Below are 25,124 nucleotides of genomic sequence, written 5' to 3'. Positions count from 1 at the left end.
TTGGTGAACAACAGAATATCCCTGCCATTTAACTCCTTGTATTCTACTGGAGCAACAAAAATAAATTGAGAAAGAATTTTCTAACTGTTATGACAGGGTAAGCACGGAGTGCTGTGAAATCACACAAAAAGACATAATGTGGGCGTATGACTGAAAAATGGTTTTGTAAAGTAGAAATAGCTGTGGGAAATTATAAAAGATGCTTGCGCTTTAAGCACTCGAAGGGCAAAGGGACTAAAAGGCAGCAAAGGTCAAGATCTGTTCTAGTTTGCTAGTGCTGCCAGAATGCAAAACACCAGAAATGGATTGACTTTTATAAAAGGGGGTTTATTTGGTTACACAGTTACAGTCTTAAGGCCATAAAGTGTCCAAGGTAATGCATCAGCAATCTGGTACTTTCATTGGAGGATGGCCAATGGTGTCCGGAAGACCTCTGTTAGCTGGGAAGGCACATGGCCAATGTCTGCTCCAAGTTCTGGTTTCAAAATGGCTTTCTCCCAGGACATTCTTCTCTAGGCTGCAATTCCTCAAAAATGTCACTCTTAGTTGCTCTTGGGGCATTTGTCCTCTCTTCACTTTTCCGGAGCAAGAGTCTGCTTTCAACAGTCATCTTCAAACTGTCTCTTATCTACAGCCCCTGTGCTTTCTTCCAAGTGTCCCTCTTGGCTGTAGCTCCTCTTCAAAATGTCACTGTCAGCTGCACTGAGTTCCTTCTGTTCATCAGTTCATTTATATGGCTCCACTGATCAAGGCCCACTCTGAATGGGTGGGGCCACACCTCCATGGAAATTATCTCACCTGAGTTACCACCTACATTTGGGTTGGGTGCATTTCCATGCAAACAACCTAATCTAAATGTTCCAACTTAATCCCCACTAATATGTCTGCCCCACAAGATTGCATCAAAGAATATGGCTTTTTCTGGGGACATAATACATTCAAACCAGCACAAGGTCAGAACTACATCGCAGTATGAGAACAACAAAAAACGGGGAAGTGAGAATGGCTTATTAGGAGAAATGGAAGGAACTCAATGTAACTGGACCATGAATTCTAAGGGGGCATAGAAATATCAAGAGAGAAAGTTGAAGTGTTAGGAAAAGACAGATCCTAAAGGAATCATGTGCAGATTAAGAAATTTGGACTTCATCAAGAAAGCCATGGGAAATTATTGAAGTGTTTTAAGGAGGGGAGTGATGTGTTCAAATATATTTTGAACAAATAAATGTGGATTTCAGTGTCAAATGGTTTAGAAAAAAAGAAATATGGAAATAGGAAAGGAATATAAATGCTATTGCAATAATTGTGCTCTGAATGAAAGGATAATCTTTGGAGGTAGAAAAAATTAAATGGGATCAGTACATGTTAAAGAGGTATTATTGATTCTATTTGTAAAATTGTATTTGGATGTGGATAGGAATAAAAGAGTAAAAGGTGATTTCCAAATCCCTGATTTGCATAGCATCATTAAATCTGGGAACATAAAAATAAGGATAAATACATTAGTGAAAAAAGATGTTCTTCTTTCACTAGAAGAAGAGCTCACCTTTGGGAAATTGGAGTGTACTGTGATTGTCAAACACCTAGTTATAGAATAACATAAGGAGCTGTGGGTATATGCTTTCCAATTTAAGAGTGAGAAAGAGATGAAATGGAGATATAGATCTGAGAATCCTTGAAGCCAAGAATCTGAGTAATATTGCCCAGGTAAAGTGGACTGTAAGAAAAGGACCAAGGAAAAAGTAAGGAGTATCTCAATTATTGAAAAGGAAAGTAAGGAAAGAGTCATCTTTAAGAGACAGCAAGGATATTAAGAAAGCAACTAAAAAGTTTGTTGTCAATTATAAAACATATTAATATGGAACAAATGACAAACTGTCAACAGAAATTTCAAATAAGATAAGGAAATCTTGGAGGGTAAACAATTAGTTTATGTTTTGGGATCAAAACTAGAAGAAAATTGAGGAGTAAAAATGAGATGAAGAAGTAAATGGGAGTAGAAAGTAAGCATAGATAACTCAAGGAGCTAGAGTGAGAGGAAATAAAAATAAGGATCAAGGAGGGAGAGACTTAGAGAGAGAGAGAGAGAGAGAGAGGGAATGATAAAAGAAGAACACAGGAAATAGTGCTGTAGCAGAGACTAAGGGAGACCGTCTATGTTAATAGAACTGGGAATGTCAAGGATGGATTTGAACACAAACTAAGATTAAAACACCCCTTAAATTATTTTTAGTTAAACAAAATCATCAAAATATACTCCAAACTTTCCATAAATAGAAAATGTGTCATAAGTCAGGAGAAATTATAGTTACATAAAATAAAATGTGATTATGAATGATGGTGCTTGATGTTCTCTGCCTCTCAGAAATAGTACAATAAAACCAGACTTGAAGCTGAATCGTGTTTTCTACCTCACATCAAAACTTTATTTTGTTCTGTAATGAAAGCATAGACGTAGCAAGTGAGACAGTTTCAGAGGTTCAAAGAAATGATGGGTATATAGGCTATTTAACTCCTAATTAATACAAGTTCAACTCCTGGATAAAAATAACTGAATGCACTTGACAGTGAAATGACTGCCTTGCACACTGGTAGTTATTCTAAAATCATTTCTGAAGCTTTTGTTCTTTCACCTGAATGGTCTAGGCAGACATATTTGAGAGAAAATCCCTATCTTTTTGATTATATAATTTGGCCATTAATATGTCTTCATATTTTTATGTCTTATATAAGAAATGACTTAATTATTAAGACTAAATTTTACCCACTACACAAAACCATTACTTAAAATCATTTTACCACTCCAGGTATGATAATGGATACTTATTTTAGAGCATAAATTTTTGAAAAATCCTTTTGAAATTTCTGTGAACTTTATGATGTGAGTGTTATACCCATACCAGATGATGACTCCCCTATTTAGTATGACCAATTACAGATGCACATGGACAAGCAACTATTATTATGTGTTAGTAAATATGGTTCAGAGATGGGTTTAGATAATCAAGAAAGGGAAAGTCTTCTATAATATCTCATGAAGTAAAAAAAATTCTGAAGTTTTTGGTTTGATTTTTTGTGCTCCAAAGCTTGAATAATAGCAAAAACAACAATAATTTCTCAGCGATCTACTTTTTTTCAACTTATCTTTAATTTGTGATGCTCACTTCTACGGTGAGATGGTTGCTATGGTGGTTATGATAGCTGAAAAAAATGATCACAATGCTTACTAACTTTGTACAAGCACAGTGTAAGTTTCAGACTACTAGGTGGAAAGATAAAGGGTGAGTTCTCTGCAGTTGAGAAAATGATTTGGCTTAGTTTGAGAGATCAGTAAAAGCACTGGAACCTCCTAGAATATGAAAGCCAAGATGTTTCACCTGTACCTAGAATGCCCTGCTGTGTACCCGGGGCTTGGGAGATGTCCACCAATTTAGTTTTACTGAAGGAAGAAAATGGAACTGATGTTTACTCAATAGGGACAATGGGGAATATTTTACGTACTCTTAAAATACATAATTGTGGACTTCAGGTCTCTGCTTTGACATTTAGAGTTTGTAAGCCATCTCTTCTGTGTTTACAGCAAGAAAAAGCTGAACAAATGGAAAATAAATAAATTTTCTTTTACCCAACAGAGAAGTGAAATTGTAGGGTAAATTACGACCCCCAAATCTAAAGATATGGATGAATCCAGAGAGTCAAAGCTGAGATCTACTATGAATAAATTTGATAACTTACATAACATGTATCAATTTTTTGAAACACATAAGCCACCAAAACTGGTGCATGGAAAAATATTTAACCTGAATAGTCTAACACCTACTAAAGAAGATGAATTATTAATTTTAAAATTTCCCAAAAGGACAGCAGTAGACTAAGATGATTTCATAGACGAATACTAACAATATTTAAGGCAGAAATAATATCAACTCTCAACAATATCTTCCAGAAAATAGGAGAGGAAAAAATTCCTAAATCTTTCTATAAATCTAAAAGAAAATGTACCAAATTTCCATTCAGAAAACAAACAAACAAAAACACTAATAAAAGGAATCAAAAAAGCTGTATACAAATGGAGAAAATATTCATGCTCATTTGTTGGAAGACTCAACATTATTAAGATGTCAGTTCAATCAAAATCCCAACAAGGTATTCTGTTGATGATGATAAAGTGATACTAAAGTTTGTACAGAGTGTCAAAAGACCTAGAATAGCCAACAGGATACTGCTGAAACAGATTTAAGTTAGAGAAACCAGGAATAAACCAATACCAACTGACTTTTAACAAGAGCATAAATGCCAATTCAATGAACAAAGGATGTTCTTTTTAACCAATAGTGATGGAACAACTTGCAAAAAAATACATGCTAAGAATAATAACCTAGAAACAAAACTCACACATGACACAATAATTAACTAAAAAGGGACAATGGACTTAAATGCAAAATGCAAAACTAAAATTTTTAGATGGAAACAGAGAACAATCTATGTGACCTTGGGTTTGGTGATGAAATTTTAGATTCAACACCAACAGGCACAATTCATGAAAGAAAAAATTGATAAGTTGGGCTTTGCTTAAATTAAAAATTTCTCTGTGAATGACACTGAAAAGATTATGAAATGTATAGTCCCAGACTGGGACAAAATGTGTGCAGAAGGACCTTAATCCAAAATATACAAAGAACACCTAAAACCAAATGTTACGAAAAGAAACAAAACATTTTTTTTTGATAGGGAAAAATATCTAAGAAGACACTACACCAGAGCATATACACGGATGAAAAGATATTCAACACACTTTGTCATTAGAAAATGCAAATTAAAACAACAATGATATATCACTAGACACCTATTTCAATGGTTAAAATCCAAAAAATTGACAATAGTAATTTTGGTGAGGATTCAGAGCAATACAAACTTTCTGTCATTGCAGGTGACAGTGAAAAATGGTACTGCCAAATTGCAAACTGTTTGGCAGTTTATAACAAAGCTGAACATAGTCTGACCATAAAATCTGGCAATTATGACCTTAGTCATTTTCCAAGTTATTTGAAAAACTATATCTACACAAAAACCTGTGTGAATGCTTACAGCAATATTATTCATGATCACTAGAAATTGAAAACAATCAAGATGTCCTTCAAGAGGGGAATGATACATAGATTTTGGTATCATCCCATAATGAAATATTATTCAGTAATAAAAAAGAATTAGCTATTCAAAGTCATCGATGAATCATAAATGCATATTGTAAGTGAAAGAAGCCATTCTGAAAAAGCTGCACACTATGATTCCAATTATATGTCATTTTGGAAAAGGCAAAATTATAGATGCTATAAATGGATCAGTGGTTATGAGAGATTTCTGAGAGGGATGAAAACATGAAGCCCAGGAGATATTTTAGGGCATTTAAAATATTCTATATGATACTGTATAGATGGACATATGACACTATACATTTGCAAAAACTTATAAAACTTTGCAGTATAAACTGTGACAGGTAATATATAAAAATTAAGGAAAAAAACTTTGGAAGGTCAAGGAAGCCCAGAATGGAATTCAGATTGTGACAAAAAAAATCTAACTATATTTACCAATTTATGAAGCAATTTACCTGAAGGCAGTGGGGGTAAAGGTGCTGATATATGTAACATTGGGAATGAGTGGAGTCTGTAAGACTAAGCTCCCCCCAAAAATGTATTACATGTAGGCACTGTACAAATGTTGAAAAGATGTTCCCCATAAGGTATGGATGAACAATTCTAGATCTACTATGCATGTATGCTTGAAATGAACAATTAAGTAAATGGATGGTTGTGCTGGTTGAATGTATTATGTCCCCCAAAATGGCATTATCTTTGATGTAACCTTATGTGGGCAGATGTTCCAGCGTTGCTTAGACTGTAACTCTGAGTATTTCCATGGAGATGTGACCCACCGAACTGTGGGTGATGACTCTAATTGGATAGCTTCCATGGAGGTGTGGCCCCACCCATTTAGTGTGGGCCTTGATTAGTTCACTAGAGCACTGTATAACCTCAGACAGAAGGGCTTAGAAGCAATGACTCTTCTGTCTCAATGAACACACCTAGCACACAGATCTTTTTTGTAATATGATTCTCTACTAAAAGGTATAAGGGCTTTTTGGAGAAATAAGTAATTCCCAGACATGGAGAGGAAATACACAAGATGAGCCTGGAGAAACTTGTAATTCCAGAAGGTAAGAAAGTGCTCACAAGAGAAACAAACAAACAAACAAACAGACAAACCCATACACAATGATGGGGTATACCAGAGGTACACAGAAGCCAACAGAAAGAGGTCCCAATGTTCAACACTGGAAATTTTTGAGCAAGAAAATAAATAATGAAATAATGGATTATAACCAAAAGTATAAGAAAATATCCATGAGTCAATCCTCATATAAATAAATAATTGATTACATAAATACATGTGAAGAGGAAAGAAATCTTCTGTGCAGAAGAATTACAAACAATTTATGTAGATACTCTGCCTTCATGGTGACATTGCATAACTCCCACTCCTTAACTGTGTACTCAGAGTACAGAATAAGGGAAAGGTGGGAAAATAATAACTACCCAATGGAGAAATCTGGGGAACACTAGGTAGATAGTAGGTTGATAGTACATGTTCTTGATATGATGTGATGAAAATGGCACTTTATCTTGGTGATCTTCCTCTCCAAAATCTTAAATTCAATCTAATCATGAGAAAACCATAAAACAATTCCAATACTGGGGTGCTCTACAAAAACTGGCCACTACTACTCAAAACTGTCAAAGTCATCGAAAAACAAGACAAGTCTGAAAAAGTGGCATAGCCAAGAGGAGCCTAAGGAGACATGAGAGACTAAAAATATATCTCAAGTAGGATCCTGGGATACAAAAAGGACAGTAGATCAAATCAAATCTGAATACAATATGGGTGATAGTTAATAATATGTCGATATTGATTCATAATCGAAACAAATGTACCAGACTACTATAAGATGTTAATAATAGGGAAACTGGATGTGGGTATATGGGGGCTCTCTATTAAATCTCTGCAACTTTTCTATAAATCTGAAACTATACTAAAATAAATGAAAATTTTAAAATGTCATCAAAATTTCCAGAGAATATCTATGTGGTAGGTATAATACATATTTTACAGTGAATATACTAAATCTCAGAGATATGAACAAACCTCAGATAATACAAGCATTAAAAGATAAAACTAGACATTTTATTTAATTTTTCTTATTCTAAATATTTTATTTGTGGTTAAAGAAATATGCTCTAAAGTTCTTCATGTAAAGATATACTCCATATTCTGAAAGTATATTTCAGGCTTCAGTCCTGGTTCCTGCCTAAAAGGTAACATAAACAGTAATTGAAATTTGATTGTGTGGTTATTTGGCTATTTTTCTCAAAAAAGGAAGCAAAGTTATATCTTGTGCATTTTCCCAGAGTGCCTTTTTGCATCCTATAAAGAATGTCCTTGAAGAAAGACATTTAAACTTTCAATGACTTTTTCAAACCACACAGCCTTGAAGTAGCCGCTGTTGAGTGACAGCTGAACACACATTTCTGACTAGTAGAAGAGTCATGTTCACAGTACATAAATAGTCACAGAGATGGTATCTTTAAATATAACTTGCAAATAATATGACAGTAAAAATGTATTTTTATGTTACCCAGAGGAATTAAAGTGAAATTTTCTTCTTTCCATTTCCTTTTGGTAGGTTTTAATAAAGTTGCTTTCAATTTCAGCATCTGCTACATTGACATATTTTCAAAGAAATTGCTTGGTAGTCTCAATTGGGTTTTTATTGGCCTTTACCAGGCTGTTGAATTTCTGATATATGTTTCATGTCATAAGATATTTTTGTTTGTCCTTTATGTCTTACATATATAAACCAGTGCTGAATCTGGTGCCTTTGGTTAAACAGTAATATGCAAAAAAAAAAAAAAAAAAAAAAAAAAAAAATCCACTAATTATTGTGACACTCCATGGGGAACACAGTACGTTATTGATATGGTAAACATGGAATGCTATCAACAGTTTCACTCTATTACATTCTTTATAAGTACAAAAACTCTGAAACAGCTGATGTGGCTAGATTTAGTTCATAAAATTACAAATTAAAAGAGGATTTCCACTTCAGGCTAATCCATGGAATAACATGGATTGTATTTACTCTCCTGCTTACAACAGCTAAACAGCCAAACAAAATATTAGATCAAAATAGTTTAGTTTTCAGACAAGGGACATTAGTCAGTGCAGAGGAGTAATTACTGAGAAAGTGTAAGGAAACAGGGTCAGTCCTGAATTTCCCAGCATACTGGCTGGAAAGTATGTCTAGGCTGCAGCACAGGGAGGAGGAATTGAAGGGGTGCCAGGAAACAAAGCTGAGTCTGAGAAACCCAACACAGACAGTGTTTGCAGAGGAAAATCCTGGAAAAGAGAATTGTACAAAGTGGGGAGAGGTAGAGAAAGATATCCCCAAATCTTCAGTTGTTCCCCTCAAGATTTTAACTAAGGATTGATCAGAATCTGAGTGTGATAAAATTACATGAGGTCAGGGGAAGAATCACCCAAAGAAGCTGAGGGAACAATCCTTGGGCTCACAAAATGTGAGGAATTTTTCCTGTTCCTATTGCTTTGTGTGAAAAACATTGTAAATCACAAGAGTATCAGGAAGCGTACACCCAGAAGGGTATTGACTCAGAACCAGCAGAATTAGCAACAGACTAATAGCTTCTCAGGTTCTACATAACAGAGCTTAAAAACAAGCCGCCGAAAAAACAAACTTTTTCCAAGCAATTTAGCTGTGTCTCAGAACAGAGCCCAATAATATTTATTGGAATAGATAAATCTCCATAGGCCAACAGTGTAAATTCACAGTATCTGATTTCTACTCAAAGTAACCAGGCATTCCAAGAAGCAGGGAAATAGGACCATAATGAGGAGAAAAATCAACAGAATCATATATAGAAATAACAGAAAGTACAGAATTGGTAGAAAAAGACATTGGTAGATTTATTATGATTAAAGTCCACATGTTCAACAAGGTAGATGAAAGATTAAGCCTGTTAATATTGATAATAAAATATTAAAAAGGAAAAATTGGATTTTTAGAGATGAGAAATACAACATCAGAAAAAGTATACATTGTATGAAATAAATACATGAGAAAATGCTGGATGAAATCACAAGGAGATTAGTTAACTTGAAATAACAACAAGTGAAGCCATCTAAAATGAAATATAGAGAGAAATGTATTTGGAAATGGATGGACAGTTTATCAGTGATCCGTGGGACAACTTCAAGTTACTATATATATATAATCTGAATCTCCAAAGGATTGTAGAAAGGAAAGGCAGAAAAATAGTTGAAGAAATAAGGGTGAATTTTTTTTCACTGAGCCAAGAAGCACAGCAAAGCCCAGTGCTGGGGAAGTCAGAGACACACCTAGCAGCCATTTCCCAGCCTCCCTCTTCGCCTCCCACCTCCTTTTTTGTTGTGTGCAGATGTTTCAGTGTGCTTACATTCTGCAGTCCAGGGGAGATACTAGGTCTAATGAAAGGCCTGACCACCCATTAAATCCGGAACCGGGAACAAGCAGTTTCAGCTGCCTCTCAGGATGGGAATTCTCCCCCCGGGTCCCCTCCCCCTGGGTTGCATAAATACCCTTGCCTCAGGCTACACATATTTACCTCTCTCCTCCCACACAAAGTGGGGCTGTGGAGCTGCCATCCACCGACCCTGACCCTCGCAGGCAGCCTCCCCAAGAGACTGGCCATGATGAGATCTCTTCCCCTGCTCTTTTGGACCCTTTGTGCTGCATAAGTAATAAAGAGATCATTTGCTGAAAAGTTTCTTTTGCACCTGAGCCTGTTTTCCCACAGGACACCATTTAGCAACTCGCTCCACACCCAAGCGCCAAAAACATGAAGAAAACTATACCAATTCATGTAAAAATCAAATTTCTTTCATCATTCACAAATAGAGAATGTTAAAAGCAACCAAACAAAAAAAGAAATATTACATAGAGAGAAACAAAGACAAGAATGATCTCAAACTTCTCTTTGGAATCAATATAAGACTGAAGACAGTGAAGTGGCATTTTTAAAATACTGAAAAATAAACTGTTAAACTAGATTACTATAATCAGCAAACGTACCTTTCAAAGGTAGAAGAAAGATTATCTCAGGTATACATACCAATTCTGAAAGAAATAATAAACTATAGAGTAGTGCTATGTGAAATGTTAAGGAAATTCCATCTGGAAAAGATAGTAGATTGAAATTTGTATCTATCAAAGGAGTTATGATCACTGTGTAAGGTAAATGTGTGTATAAGTATTATTTATAAGTATTTAAAAGTGATTGAATAAATGGTAGCAATGTATTGTGGGATTGACTATATATCTATAAGTAAAATTTATGATAGCTATAGCACAAAGCCTGGTGGATGGGGCAGGAAATTCAATTGTGAGTTTCTTAGCCTACATGTGAAGTGGCATAATATTATTTGAATTTAGACTATGATAAATCAAAAATAGAAAACAAGCAGTTAGAGAATATACTCTATTTAAACACAACCACATTTGATGATTACATTATGTATAAATGGTCAATAAAATATAAATTGGGTCATCCCAATTAAAAGGCAGGTGTTGTTAGTTGGGATTAAAAGAAAGCAAAACCTAACTATGTGCTGCTTAAAATAATGGTGCTGTTTTAAAAATAAAATCACAAAAAATTTAAGTGTATTTCAATGGAAACACAACCTATCTACATTAATCAGCTTAATCAGTGTATTGAGGAAAGTTTGTAATACTAAACATATATAATAAGAAAAAAAAGGAAGGTCTCAAATCGATGTCCTCAGCTCACATCTTAAAATCTTAAAAAGGAGTAAATAAAACAGAAACTAAGCTGAAGAAAATAATAATAAAGATTAAAAAAATTAGTGATAGAAAACAGAAAAATAATAGATCAATCAGTGACACCAAACATTGGTTTCTTGAGAAAATCAAGAGTCAGTACACCATGACTAAGTGGGTTTATCTCAGGAATATAAGGTTGTTTGGACCTTTGAAAATCAATATCACCTTGCTTAATACTCTAAATAGAGGAAAAAAAAAAAAAAACTATGATTATTTCAATAGATCTAACAAATCCAATATCCATCCCTGAAAAAATCTCTCAGCAACTTAGAAATGTTGGGAATTTCCTCAATCTGGAAATGGCATTTTAGAGAACAATATGGCTAACATCATAGTTAAGGACAAGCTGAATGCTACTTTAACAGAAGCAGCAAGGCAATTGTGTCTGCTTTCACACTTCTATTCAACCTTGAAATGGAAACTTTAGTCAATGCACTAAGGCAAGAAAAAGAAATTAAAAAAAAAACATCCAGATTTGAAAGGAAAAGGTAAAATTCTTGTCAATTCTTGTCACGGATGACAATACCATCTATGCAAAAATCCTATAATTGTACAAAAGAGCTTCTAGAATTAATAATTGAATTTAATATGCTGTGGTATACAGAACCAATGAACAAAATTTAATTGTATTAATATTCAGAATGAATTATCGGAATAAAAATTAAAATAAAATTTACTATAGCAATAGAAGTATAATATTTATAGAGATAAAACTGGCAAATGATGTGCAAGACCTAGATATTTAAAAAAAGACAAATGTTGCTGAAAAATTTAAAGAAAATAATAATGGAGAGATAAATTGCATTCATAGACCCAAGGACTCAACATTGTGGAGATTTCAGTCCTCCTGAAATTGATCTACAAATTCAACACAGACTCTATCAAAATAATTACAGCAGAGTTGTTTGCAGAAATAGTCAAGCTGTTTTTTATAAAAGGGTAAAGGACTTAGAATAGCCAAAACTACTTTAAAATAGAAAAATAAATTTAGAATAATTATCTCATCTGACTTCTCCACTATTATGAAACTAAAATAATTCAGACAGTATTGTCTTTGTGTAAACATAGAAGAGTAGATCACTGGAACAAGATAGACTGCATAAAAATAGATTGACCTATATCCAATTTATTTTCAACAAAGATACAAAGGAACTCAGCAGAATAAATGATAGTCCAATTGTGCTGGAACAGTTGGATATCCATTTGTCAATGAAAATGAACTTTAGCTAGGCCTCACATCATATGCAAAGTTAACTCAAAATTGATCATAGCCCTAAGATGTAAAACTTAAAACTCTAAAATTACTACAAGGAAGAAGGGAAGATTCAAGTCAATATTTCTTGTATATGGCATCACCACCGTGATCCATACAAAAGAAAATAATGAAAATGTGGACTTCATCAAAATTAACAACTTCTGTCTTAAGATTTTTCAGGCAATAAAAATGCAGTATACAAACTGAGTGGATATATTTGCAAATTACATTATTTGACGCAAGACTTGTATCTATAACATATAAAGAACTCTCAAAACAGTAATAAGGAACAAACAATCCATTTTAAAAAATTGTTAAAATTTTGAAAAGTCACCTCATGATGTGCATATGAAAAATTAGCACATGAAATCATGCTCAACATCATTAGTTGCTAAGGAATTGAAAGTTAAAATAACATTGAAATATCACTACACCCCCAGTAGAACCAGTAGAATGTCTAAAATTAAGACTGACCATACGAAGTGTTGATAAGGATATGGAAAAACTGGAACTTGCACACAAAAAGAAGTGGAATGTAAAAGGACACTTTAGAAATCAAAGTACGGCAGTTTCTCAAAAAAAGCAAAGGTGCAGTGAATATGACCCAACCATTTAACTACTAGGAATTAACATAAGATAAATGGAAGTATATTTCTTTACAAACACATTTACATGAACGGTCATAACAAATTTATTTGTAAAATCCACAAACTGGAAATGACCTAAATGCTCATAAAAATAAAGATGGATAAACACCTTATGCTATGTCCATATAATGGAATAGAGCTCAGAAATAAAAAAGAATAATCTATTGTTACACGTAACATATGTGAAAACACATGCCATATAATTCTATTTAGATAAAATCTTAGAAGCAATGAACTAATCATGACAAAAAGCATATCTGTGTTTGCCTGGGGATGGGAGTGGTGGAGGGGACAGAAAGCGGTGAGAGTGAGGGATGATAAAAGGGTCTGAGAAAACTTTTAGGGGTAATCTGTATGTTCATTACCCTGATTCTGGCAATACATATAAATGAATGTGCACACACACACACACACACACACACACGTATGTGTCAAAACATATTATTGATAGGCAGAATTGAAAAATGACCCCCAAATTCACAGTCCCTGTGTACACATACCTTCTCCCAGTTGTTCTATCAATCGCTAATGGAGGAGTTACTGTGACAGGATTTTGCAGATGTGATTAAGGTCCTAAATCATTTTACTTTAAGATTATCCAGGTGGACTTGGTCTAGTCATATGAGCCCTTGAAATCTGAATATAGTCTTCAAGAGATAGGGATGTCAGAAGTTGGAAACACATGAAGAATTTGGTGTGACCTTGCTGGCTTGGACCTGGAGGAAACCATGTGGCAAGGGATATGAGCAGCATTTAGAATCTGAGCGCAGCCCTCAGATATCATCCAGAAAGGAAACGGGGACATCTGTCTTATGACCACAAGACACTGAAATTTAACAAGTGGATGTTTCCCCAGAGCCTACACCAAGAACTCAGTCTGGTCAACACCTTGATTTGACTTTATCAAAATCTGAGCAAAGAATCAAGACTCAGCATGCCAGGTTTTTGATATACAGAAACTGTAAGCTAATAAAAGGATATAATTAAGTGGGTGTAATTTGTTACATATAATGGAAAACTAACACATTACTGAAATGTACCTGTACAGTTTATTGTATGTCAGTTATATTTCAATAAAATTGTTTTTAAAAATCATCTCCTCTGATGGCACCCCTGTACTTAAAGAGTCAGTCAGCCTCTTCTGCTATCTGTTAAAATACATTCAAGAATTTCTTCCATCATAGGGTTTCTTCTGAATCAGTATAGGTAGTATTTTGAAGGCAAGTTCTGCTATGTTCTAGCCGTGTGACCTTGGGTGAATTAATCTCCTTTTATGTCTCAACTTCTCTAATATATAAAATGGGGAAAAATACTACTTATATCACAAGTTTTTTGTAGGGTAATTGTTAATTATTATTAGCATCACCCGGTAGTTGTCTATTATTTCTTTTCTCACACCAGAATATAAGCTCCTTGATGGGAAGTCCTCATTCACCTTTCATGAATGTGCTTTGGTTGTTGCTATTGTTTTGGGCCTATTTTAAAGAATTTATTTATTTATATTGGGTGAATGAATGAATAAATGGGTAAATATTTCATTGCATTTATTGGTGTATATAAACATAAAGACAAAATATATTATTTTATTGGTACTTATACTTTTTTCAATTTTCTTCTGTTCTTAGTTCTTACTAATCTCATTTTTTTTTATTAGAGAAGTTGTGGGTTTGCAGAAAGTAACCTCACTTTTATATTGCATTTTTTAATGTCATAGTGCTAGAAACTAAATAAATATTTTATTATCATGCACATTCCAAAGTGAATGATGATGAGGATATTAAAATTTAATGTTACTCCTGATTTTATAGCTCCTTCTACTCATTTATGAGGACTTTTGTTGATGGGTAAGAGTGATGTTCTTCCCTTTTGTGAGTTAGTGAGCACACATCCCCTTTTTAATCATATGTATTTTTAAATTCACAGGGTTAATTCAGTGGCAATTATTTTAGATATAGTCACATTTTATTATATACTTGCAAGAGGAGAATTAAAATGTTTCTGAAATAATCAGTAGAAGAGCTGCATCAGGTAATTAGCTGTTATTCAAAGAATATCTAAATTGTTTCTTAGAACAAATTATTTGAAACAATAAATAAGTTTGAAAAATATAAGAAACAATAATCTGTTTCTTAGAACAAATTATCTTTTTTTAAAAATAAGCTTTAAGTTCAATAGTTACTGTCTCCAAATATAAAAAGCAGTTACAATTCAACTCAACACAGAAGCTTGTGTGCCAAGTTATGGGGAACTGAGACAATATATAAAAAGTTAGGTTAAAAATGATTTTTGTTTTTTGTGTGTGTTTTGTTTCCAGGCTGTGGCTGTTCCTCAGTCACCTGAACTCAGCAAAGAAATGGTTATCTTGATGAAATATAGACAGCTGACCCAAAATAAATTCTAAAAATTGAAATGTCAAGAAAAATTTAATTTAATTCTAAAATTTAATTCTAAAATTTAATTCTAAAAATTAAAAAAAAAAAGCATAATCACCAAAAAAAATCTGTCACTGTTTAAATCCCACAAGTTTAAAAAGCAAAATGTGAAGAGAGGAAGCAGTGAAAAATTATCTTTTGAAAAGAAAATAATATACATTTCTTTTATAATCTTTCTTTTTGGTTATTAAGTAAAACAAGTAGAATTCATGCTATTAGATTCTCCTACAATAGTAGATGCAGCACAAATAAGGAATGTACATCATTAAAATGTTTTCCTTGTCAGGATAAAATTCTAATGATAAACCTATGAGAAAGAATTACTAAGTAGAAAAATAATAAATATCCTAAGGGTAAATAACAAAACAGAAGTAAATGTGAGGAAAAATAAATATGAAAAAATAGATGCTATGCTTTTTATAAGGGATTTTTTTTTTGACATTTCAATTTAAAAGTATATGATGGTTTGAAGCTGTACATACCCTAGAAAAGATCATGTTCTTTCAATCCATTCCTGTGGTGCAGACCTTTTGATTAGCTTATTTCAATTGTGAGGTAACCAAACCTATTCAAAGTGGGTCTTAATCTTCTTATTGGAATCCTTTATAATAGGATGAAAAATGGACAACACCCCAGAGAAGTTTAGAGAGGAGGACGCACAGAAGCTGAGATAGACAGAAGTTAAAAGAGAGAAAGACACAAGGAAGCTGGGAGAGAAAAGCCAGAAGCTGAAAGCAATGAAACCCAGGAGAGAAGGACCAGCAGACGCTGTCATGTGCCGTCTCATGTGACAGGAGTTCCAGATCGCCAGCAGCCTTTCTTCAGGAAGAAGGTATTATCCTGTTGCTGCCCTGATTCAGACTTTTTTCACAGCCTCAGACTTTAAATTGATTTAATTTAATTACAAATTAAATTAAGTTAATAAATCCCCATTATAAAAGCCAACAGATTTCTGGTATATTGCTTTTTGTCAGATTTAGCACACACACACAAACCCATGCAGAATTGAAATGGACTGTACACCATAATTTAGTTCAGAGGAATTAAAGAACTAAAAGGTATTAAAATTGTCTAAGGTATAAATAATAAAGAAAACATAAAATAATTTATGATACTACTTGGGGATACTTATCATATAATATGTTTTTGTGTCAAAATTATGAAAAACATTCTATGGGGAAATTTGTACATTAAATACAATAAAATCAAACAAACTATTCGCACTTCAAAAATCATGAGGGGGAGGGGCAAGATGGTGGATTGGTGAGCTGTATGTTTTAGTTACTCCTCCAGGGAAGTAAGTAGAAAGCCAGGAACTGCGTGGACTGGACACCGTAGAGCAATCTGACTTTGGGCATACTTCATACAACACTCATGAAAACGTGGAACTGCTGAGATCAGTGAAATCTGTAAGTTTTTGTGGCCAAGGGACCCGCACCCCTCCCTGCCAGGTTCAGTCCCGTGGGAGGAGGGGCTGTCAGCGCCGGGAAGGAGAAGGGAGAACTGCAGTGGCAGCTCTTATCGGAAACTCATTCTACTGATCCAAACTCCAACCATAGATAGACTGAGACCAGACACCAGAGAATCTGAGAGCAGCCAGCCCAGCAGAGAGGAGACAGGCATAGCAAAAAAACAGCAAGACAAACTCAAAAATCAAAGCGAATGCTTTTTGGAGCTCTGGTGAACATAGAAAGGGGAAGGGCAGAGCTCAGGCCCTGCAGGCTCATTTGCAAAACCCAAAGAAAAACTGATCTCTCTGCCCCCTGGATCTTTCCTTAATAGCCCTAATTGCTTTGTCTCTTAGCATTTGAATAATGCATTAGATCTGCCAGGAGGGCCCTTTTTTTTCTTTTTTTTTCTTTTTTTTTTATCTTTTTTTCATTTTCTAAAACAATTACTCTGAGAAGCCCAATACAGAAAGCCTCAAAGACTTACAATTTGGGCAGGTCAAGACAAGAGCAGAACAGAGAGCTCTGAGACAAAAGGCAATAATCCAGTGGCTGAGAAAATTAACTAAACACCACAAGTTCCCAAGAAAAGGGGGGTGTCCACTCACAGCCATCATCCTGGTGGACAGGAAACACTCCTGCCTGTCACTGGCCCCATAGCCCAGAGCTGCCCCAGACAACCCAATGTGATGGAAGTGCTTACAATAACACGCATACACCACAAAATTGGGCGTGGACATTAGCCTTCCCTGCACCTTCAGCTGGTTGTCCCAGACTTGGGAAGGTGGAGCAGGAGGAATTAACAAGCCCCATTCAGACATCATTTCAGCAGACTGGGAGCCTCCCTATACAGCTCAGCAGCCCAGAACCACCCTGGGGGGATGGCACTCACCTGTGACATAGCACAGTCATCCCTCAACAGAGGACCAGGGGGTGCAAGGCCTGGAAGAGGGACCCACTCACAAGTCTCAGGGGCCACACACCAATACCAAGGACTTGTGGGTCAGTGGCAGAGACAAACTGTGGCAGGACTGAACTGAACGATTAGACTATTGCAGCAGCTTTAAAACTCCAGGAACACCAGGGAGATTTGGTTGTTAGAGCCGCCCCCCCTCCCTGACTGCCCAGACACATGCCCCTTATACAGGGCGGGCAACACCAACTACACACGCAAGCTTGGTACACCAACTGGACCCCACAAGACTTACTCCCCCACTCACCAAAAAGGCTAAGCAGGGGAGAACTGGCTTGAGGGGAACAGGTGGCTCGCGGATGCCACCTGCTGGTTAGTCACAGAAAGTGTACTCCACAAAGCTGTAGACCTGACAAATTAGAGATAATGATTTCAATTGGTCTACAAATACTAAAAGAGCCCTACCAAGTTAAGCAAATGCCAAGAGGCCAAAACAACAGAAAATTTTAAAGCATATGAAAAAACCAAAAGACATTGTTAACCCAAGCCCAAGCACCCAAATCAAAAGATCAGAAGAAATACAGTACTTAGAGCAACTAATTAAAGAACTAAAGATGAATGATGAGACCATGGCATGGGATATAAAGGACATCAAGAAGAGCATGGAACAGGATATAAAGGACATCAAGAAGACTCTAGAAGATCATAAAGATGACATTGCAAGACTAAATAAAAAAATAGATGATCTTATGGAAATTAAAGAAACTGTTAACCAAATTAAAAAGATTCTGAATACACATAGTACAAGACTAGAGGAAGTTGAACAACGAATCAGTGACCTGGAAGATGACAGAATGGAAAATGAAAGCACAAAAGAAAGTATGGGGAAAAAATCGAAATGGACCTCAGGGATTTGATAGATAATATAAAACGTCCAAATTTAAGACTCATTGGTGTTCCAGAAGGAGAAGAAAAGGGTAAAGGTCTAGGAAGAGTATTCAAAGAAATTGTTGGGGAAAACTTCCCAAATCTTCTAAACAACATAAATACACAAATCATAAATGCCCAGCGAACTCCAAATAGAATAAATCCAAATAAACCCACTCGGAGACATATTCTGATCAGACTGTCAAATACGGAAGAGAAGGAGCAAGTTCTGAAAGCAGCAAGAGAAAAGCAATTCACTACATACAAAGGAAACAGCATAAGACTAAGTAGTGACTACTCAGCAGCCTCCATGGTGGAGGCGAGAAGGCAGTGGCACGAAATATTTAAAATCCTGAGAGAGAAAAATTACCAACCAAGAATACTTTATCCAGCAAAGCTCTCCTTCAGATTTGAGGGAGAGCTTAAATTTTTCACAGACAAACAAATGCTGAGAGAATTTGCTAACAAGAGGCCTGCCCTACTGAAGATACTAAAGAGAGCCCTACAGACAGAGAAAAAAAGAAAGGAGAGAGAGACATGGAGAAAGGTTCAGTACTAAAGAGATTCGGTATGGGTACATTTAAGGATATTAATAGAGAGAGGGAAAAATATATACGACAAACATAAACCAAAGGATAAGATGGCTGATTCAAGAAATGCCTTCACAGTTATAATGTTGAATGTAAATGGATTAAACTCACCAATTAAAAGGTATAGACTTGCAGAATGGATCAAAAAAAAATGAACCATCAATATGCTGCATACAAGAGACTCATCTTAGACACAGGGACACAAAAAAATTGAAAGTGAAAGGATGGAAAAAAATATTTCATGCAAGCTACAGCCAAAAGAAAGCAGGTGTAGCAATATTAATCTTAGATAAAATAGACTTTAAATGCAGGGATGTTTTGAGAGACAAAGAAGGTCACTACATACTAATAAAAGGGGCAATTCAACAAGAAGAAATAACAATCATAAATGTTTATGGACCCAATCAAGGTGCCACAAAATACATGAGAGAAACACTGGCAAAACTAAAGGAAGCAATTGATGTTTCCACAATATTTGTGGGAGACTTCAACACATCGCTCTCTCCTACAGATAGATCAACCAGACAGAAGACCAATAAGGAAATTGAAAACCTAGACAATCTGATAAATGAATTGGATTTAACAGACATATATAGAACATTACATCCCAAATCACCAGGATACACATACTTCTCTAGTACTCACGGGACTTTCTCCAGTATAGATCATATGCTGGGACATAAGACAAGTCTCAATAAATTTAAAAAGATTGAAATTATTCAAAGCACATTCTCTGACCACAATGCAATACAATTAGAAGTCAATAACCCTAAGAGACTTAGAAAATTCACAAATACCTGGAGGTTAAACAACACACTCCTAAACAATCAGTGGGTTAAAGAAGAAATAGCAAGAGAAATTGCTAAATATATAGAGATGAATGAAAATGAGAACACAACATACCAAAACCTATGGGATGCAGCAAAAATGGTACTGAGGGGGAAATTTATAGCACTAAATGAATATATTAAAAAGGAAGAAAGAGCCAAAATCAAAGAACTAATGGATCAACTGAAGAAGCTAGAAAGTGAACAGCAAACCAATCCTAAACCAAGTATAAGAAAAGAAATAACAAGGATTAAAGCAGAAATAAATGACATAGAGAACAAAAAAACAATAGAGAGGATAAATATCACCAAAAGTTGGTTCTTTGAGAAGATCAACAAGATTGACAAGCCCCTAGCTAGACTGACAAAATCAAAAAGAGAGAAGACCCATATAAACAAAATAATGAATGAAAAAGATGACATAACTGCAGATCGCAAAGAAATTTAAAAAATTGTAAGAAGATACTATGAACAACTGTATGGCAACAAACTGGATAATATAGAGGAAATGGACAATTTCCTAGAAACATATGAACAACCTAGACTGACCAGAGAAGAAACAGAAGACCTCAACCAACCAATCACAATCAAAGAGATCCAATCTGTCATCAAAAAGCTTCCCACAAATAAATGCCCAGGGCCAGATGGCTTCACAGGAGAATTCTACCAAATTTTCCAGAAAGAACTGATACCAATCTTACTTAAACTCTTTCAAAACATTGAAGAAAATGGAACAGTATCTAACTCATTTTATGAAGCTAACATCAATCTAATACCAAAACCAGGCAAAGATGCTACAAAAAAGGAAAACTACCGGCCAATCTCCCTAATGAATATAGATGCAAAAATCCTCAACAAAATACTTGCAAATCGAATCCAAAGACACAATAAAAAAATCATACACCATGACCAAGTGGGGTTCATTCCAGGCATGCAAGGATGGTTCAACACAAGAAAATCAATCAATGTATTACAACACATTAACAAATCAAAAGGGAAAAATCAATTGATCATCTCAATAGATGCTGAAAAAGCATTCGACAAAATCCAATATCCCTTTTTGATAAAAAGACTTCAAAAGGTAGGAATTGAAGGAAATTTCCTCAATATGATAAAGAGCATATATGAAAAACCCACAGCCAGCATAGTACTCAATGGTGAGAGACTGAAAGCCTTCCCCCTAAGATCAGGAACAAGACAAGGATGCCCACTATCACTACTGTTATTCAATATTGTGCTAGAAGTGCTAGCCAAGGCAATCCAGCAAGACAAAGAAATAAAAGGCATCCAAATTGGAAAGGAAGAAGTAAAACTGTCATTGTTTGCAGATGATATGATCTTATATCTGGAAAACCCTGAGAAATCGACGATACAGCTACTAGAGCTAATAAACAAATTTAGCAAAGTAGCAGGATACAAGATTAATGCACACAAGTCAGTAATGTTTCTATATGCTAGAAATGAACAAACTGAAGAGACACTCAAGGAAAAGATACCATTTTCAATAGCAACTAATAAAATCAAGTACCTAGGAATAAACTTAACCAAAGATGTAAAAGACCTCTACAAAGAAAACTACATAACTCTATTAAAAGAAATAGAAGGGGACCTTAAAAGATGGAAAAATATTCCATGTTCATGGATAGGAAGACTAAATGTCATTAAGATGTCAATTCTACCCAAACTCATCTACAGATTCAATGCAATCCTAATCAAAATTCCATCAACCTACTTTGCAGACTTGGAAAAGCTTGTTATCAAATTTATTTGGAAAGGGAAGATGCCTCGAATTGCTAAAGACACTCTAAAAAAGAAAAACGAAGTGGGAGGACTTACACTCCCTGACTTTGAAGTTTATTATAAAGCCACAGTTGTCAAAAGAGCATAGTAATGGCACAAAAATAGACATATAGATCAATGGAATCAAATTGAGAATTCGGAGATAGACCCCCAGATCTATGGCCGACTGATCTTTGATAAGGCCCCCAAAGTCACTGAACTGGGTCATAATGGTCTTTTCAACAAATGGAGCTGGGAGAGTTGGATATCCATATCCAAAAGGATGAAAGAGGACCCCTACCTCACCCCCTACACAAAAATTAACTCAAAATGGACCAAAGATCTCAATGTAAAAGAAAGCACCATAAAACTCCTAGAAGATAATGTAGGAAAACATCTTCAAGACCTTGTATTAGGTGGCCACTTCCTAGACTTTACACCCAAAGCACAAGCAACAAAAGAAAAAATAGATAAATGGGAACTCCTCAAGCTTAGAAGTTTCTGTACCTCAAAGGAATTTCTCAAAAAGGTGAAGAGGCAGCCAACTCAATGGGAAAAATTTTTGGAAACCATGTGTCTGACAAAAGACTGATATCTTGTATATATAAAGAAATCCTACAACTCAATGACGATAGTACAGACAGGCCAATTATAAAATGGGCAAAAGATATGAAAAGACAGTTCTCTGAAGAGGAAATACAAATGGCCAAGAAACACATGAAAAAATGTTCAGCTTCACTAGCTATTAGAGAGATGCAAATTAAGACCACAATGAGATACCATCTAACACCGATTAGAATGGCTGCCATTAAACAAACAGGAAACTACAAATGCTGGAGGGGATGTGGAGAAATTGGAACTCTTATTCATTGTTGGTGGGACTGTATAACGGTTCAGCCACTCTGGAAGTCAGTCTGGCAGTTCTTTAGAAAACTAATATAGAGATACCCTTCGATCCAGCAATTGCACTTCTCGGTATATACATGGAAGATCGGAGAGCAGTGACACAAACAGATATCTGCACGCCAATGTTCATAGCAGCATTATTCACAATTGCCAAGAGACGGAAACAACCCAAATGTCCTTCAACAGATGAGTGGATAAATAAAATGTGGTATAGACACATGATGGAATACTACGCGGCAGTAAGAAGGAACGATGTCATGAAACATATGACAACATGGATGAACCTTGAAGACATAATGCTGAACGAAATAAGCCAGGCACAAAAAGACAAATATTATATGCTACCACTAATGTGAACTTTGAAAAATGTAGAACGAATGGTTTAAAAATCATGAACACAGTTCATATATAAATGGAAAGTTGCATAATCTAACTGAATAGATATAAAAAATCAATAGTCTGAATATATAAAGAGGAAACAAATCAATAGGGAAATGAACACCCAAAACCAGTGGAAATGGACAAGAAAAAGAAATTTTAAAAAGAAGAGTAAAACATTAAATTATTTCAGGCTTATTAGTAAATAGAGTTTGTATATATAAAATGGCAATATACATTTTGACCAATATAATTGATAATTTTAAAGGTAAAACCTTATTCTGACATTGATATGGTATTATAAAGTTGCTGGTAGGCATGTAAATGGTACAAAGTAACTATAGAATAATTTTGGTATATGTTGCCAAAGCAGCAAGATTGTTTTCACTTCAAGAGGCAAATGTAGCTTCTTCTAATCTATGTTAAGGATATACTTTTTAAAATGCACAATATTTTGGTGTGTTTATGTGTGTGTGTGTGCAAGCTTGTTCCTTCTTTTGGCATTATTTATTAAATTGAAAAATCCAAACCATCCTAATTGTCATTCATAAGGGGTTGTCAATACCATTAGGCATTAAAAAATGTGTTGTTAAAAGTGATTGAATATAATTTAGTACATGGAATTTTAGTGAGGAAATTAACTGATGCAAATTACAGAGTTCTACTTTGCTATTTATTTTACAAAGAAACCCATACATACATGAGATCACATCCACAAACACACAAATCTGGATGGCACATTTATAGGTCAGTATTTTTTTTTTTTTGTATCTCAACATTTGCTCATATTTTATTTTTTCTATTTACATAGAATTAGTAAGTACCACTTTGAAATAAAATAATCAATAAAATGTGAGCTAAGCAGAAGATATAAAGACAAATTTCTCAGATCACTTCTCCAGTTACTTTGCATCAGAGCCATAATCTGATTGCTCTAAATCATCATCTCCTAAAACTCATGCTAAATTATTTCCAGTCATTTTGGGCTCTGTGCCAGTTTGAATGTATTATGTCCCCCAAAACACCATTATCTTTGATGCAATCTTGTGTGGGCAGATGTATTAGTGTTGATTAGATTGTAATTCTTTGAGTGCTTCCATGGACATGTACCCACCCAACTGTAAGTGATAACTCTGATTAGGTAAATTCCATGGAGGTATGGCCCTGCCCATTCAATGTGGGGCCTTGATCAGTTGACTAGAGTACTATATAAGCTCAGACAGAAGGAGCAGGCTTGCTACAGCCAAGAGGGACACTTTGAAGAATGCACAGTAGCTAAGAGAGGAGCTGCAGCTGAGAGACACATTTTGAAGACGGCTGTTAGAAGCTGACACTGACATTTTGGAAAAAGCTATTTTGAAACCAGAACTCTGGAGCAGACACCAACTACATGCCTTCCCAGCTAACGGAGGTTTTCTGGGTGCCATTGGCCATCCTTCAGTGAAATCATACTGTGTTGATGCCTTACCTTGGACACTTGATGGCTTAAGACTATAACTTTGCAACTAAATAAACCCCCTTTACAAAAGCCAATCCATCTCTGGTATTTTGCATTTGGCAGCATTAGCAAACCAGAACAGGCTCCTTGTTTTTTGTTCAAAATATAGGCAATATACAAGTTTTCTATTGGCTTTTGCATATTTTCTTCCCTTTTCTTATTACATTTTTTTCCATCACATATCTATATGCATTACTCCCTCACTTCCTTTAGGAGTCTGCTCAGATGTCACCTTATTGGGGAAATTCTCACTGACCTCATTATAATAGCAGCCCCCATCCAGATATTCCCTATCCACTTCACCCTCATTTACTTTTGCCTGTACCATTTATCACTGTTTTTGTATTATGTGTTTATTTGTTTAGCTACAATGTAAGTTCATGAAGGCAGGGAATTTTTAATTCCCACAGTATTTCTAACACCTAGATAGTGCCAGGCATATCCTCGGTTCTTGATAATTGTTGAATTTGTTTGGAGTAAGAGAAATAGTGAAGGTAAAATAATCACATGTATTTTCTCCCTAAATGGAATGTACCTAATAAGCATTATTCATTCTCATATTTCTTTAAAACA

This window comes from Choloepus didactylus, chromosome 14 (assembly GCF_015220235.1).
Source record: "Choloepus didactylus isolate mChoDid1 chromosome 14, mChoDid1.pri, whole genome shotgun sequence".
Lineage (NCBI taxonomy): Eukaryota > Metazoa > Chordata > Mammalia > Pilosa > Megalonychidae > Choloepus > Choloepus didactylus.
The sequence above is the reverse complement of the archived record's forward strand: the minus strand, read 5'-3'. Positions refer to the sequence as shown.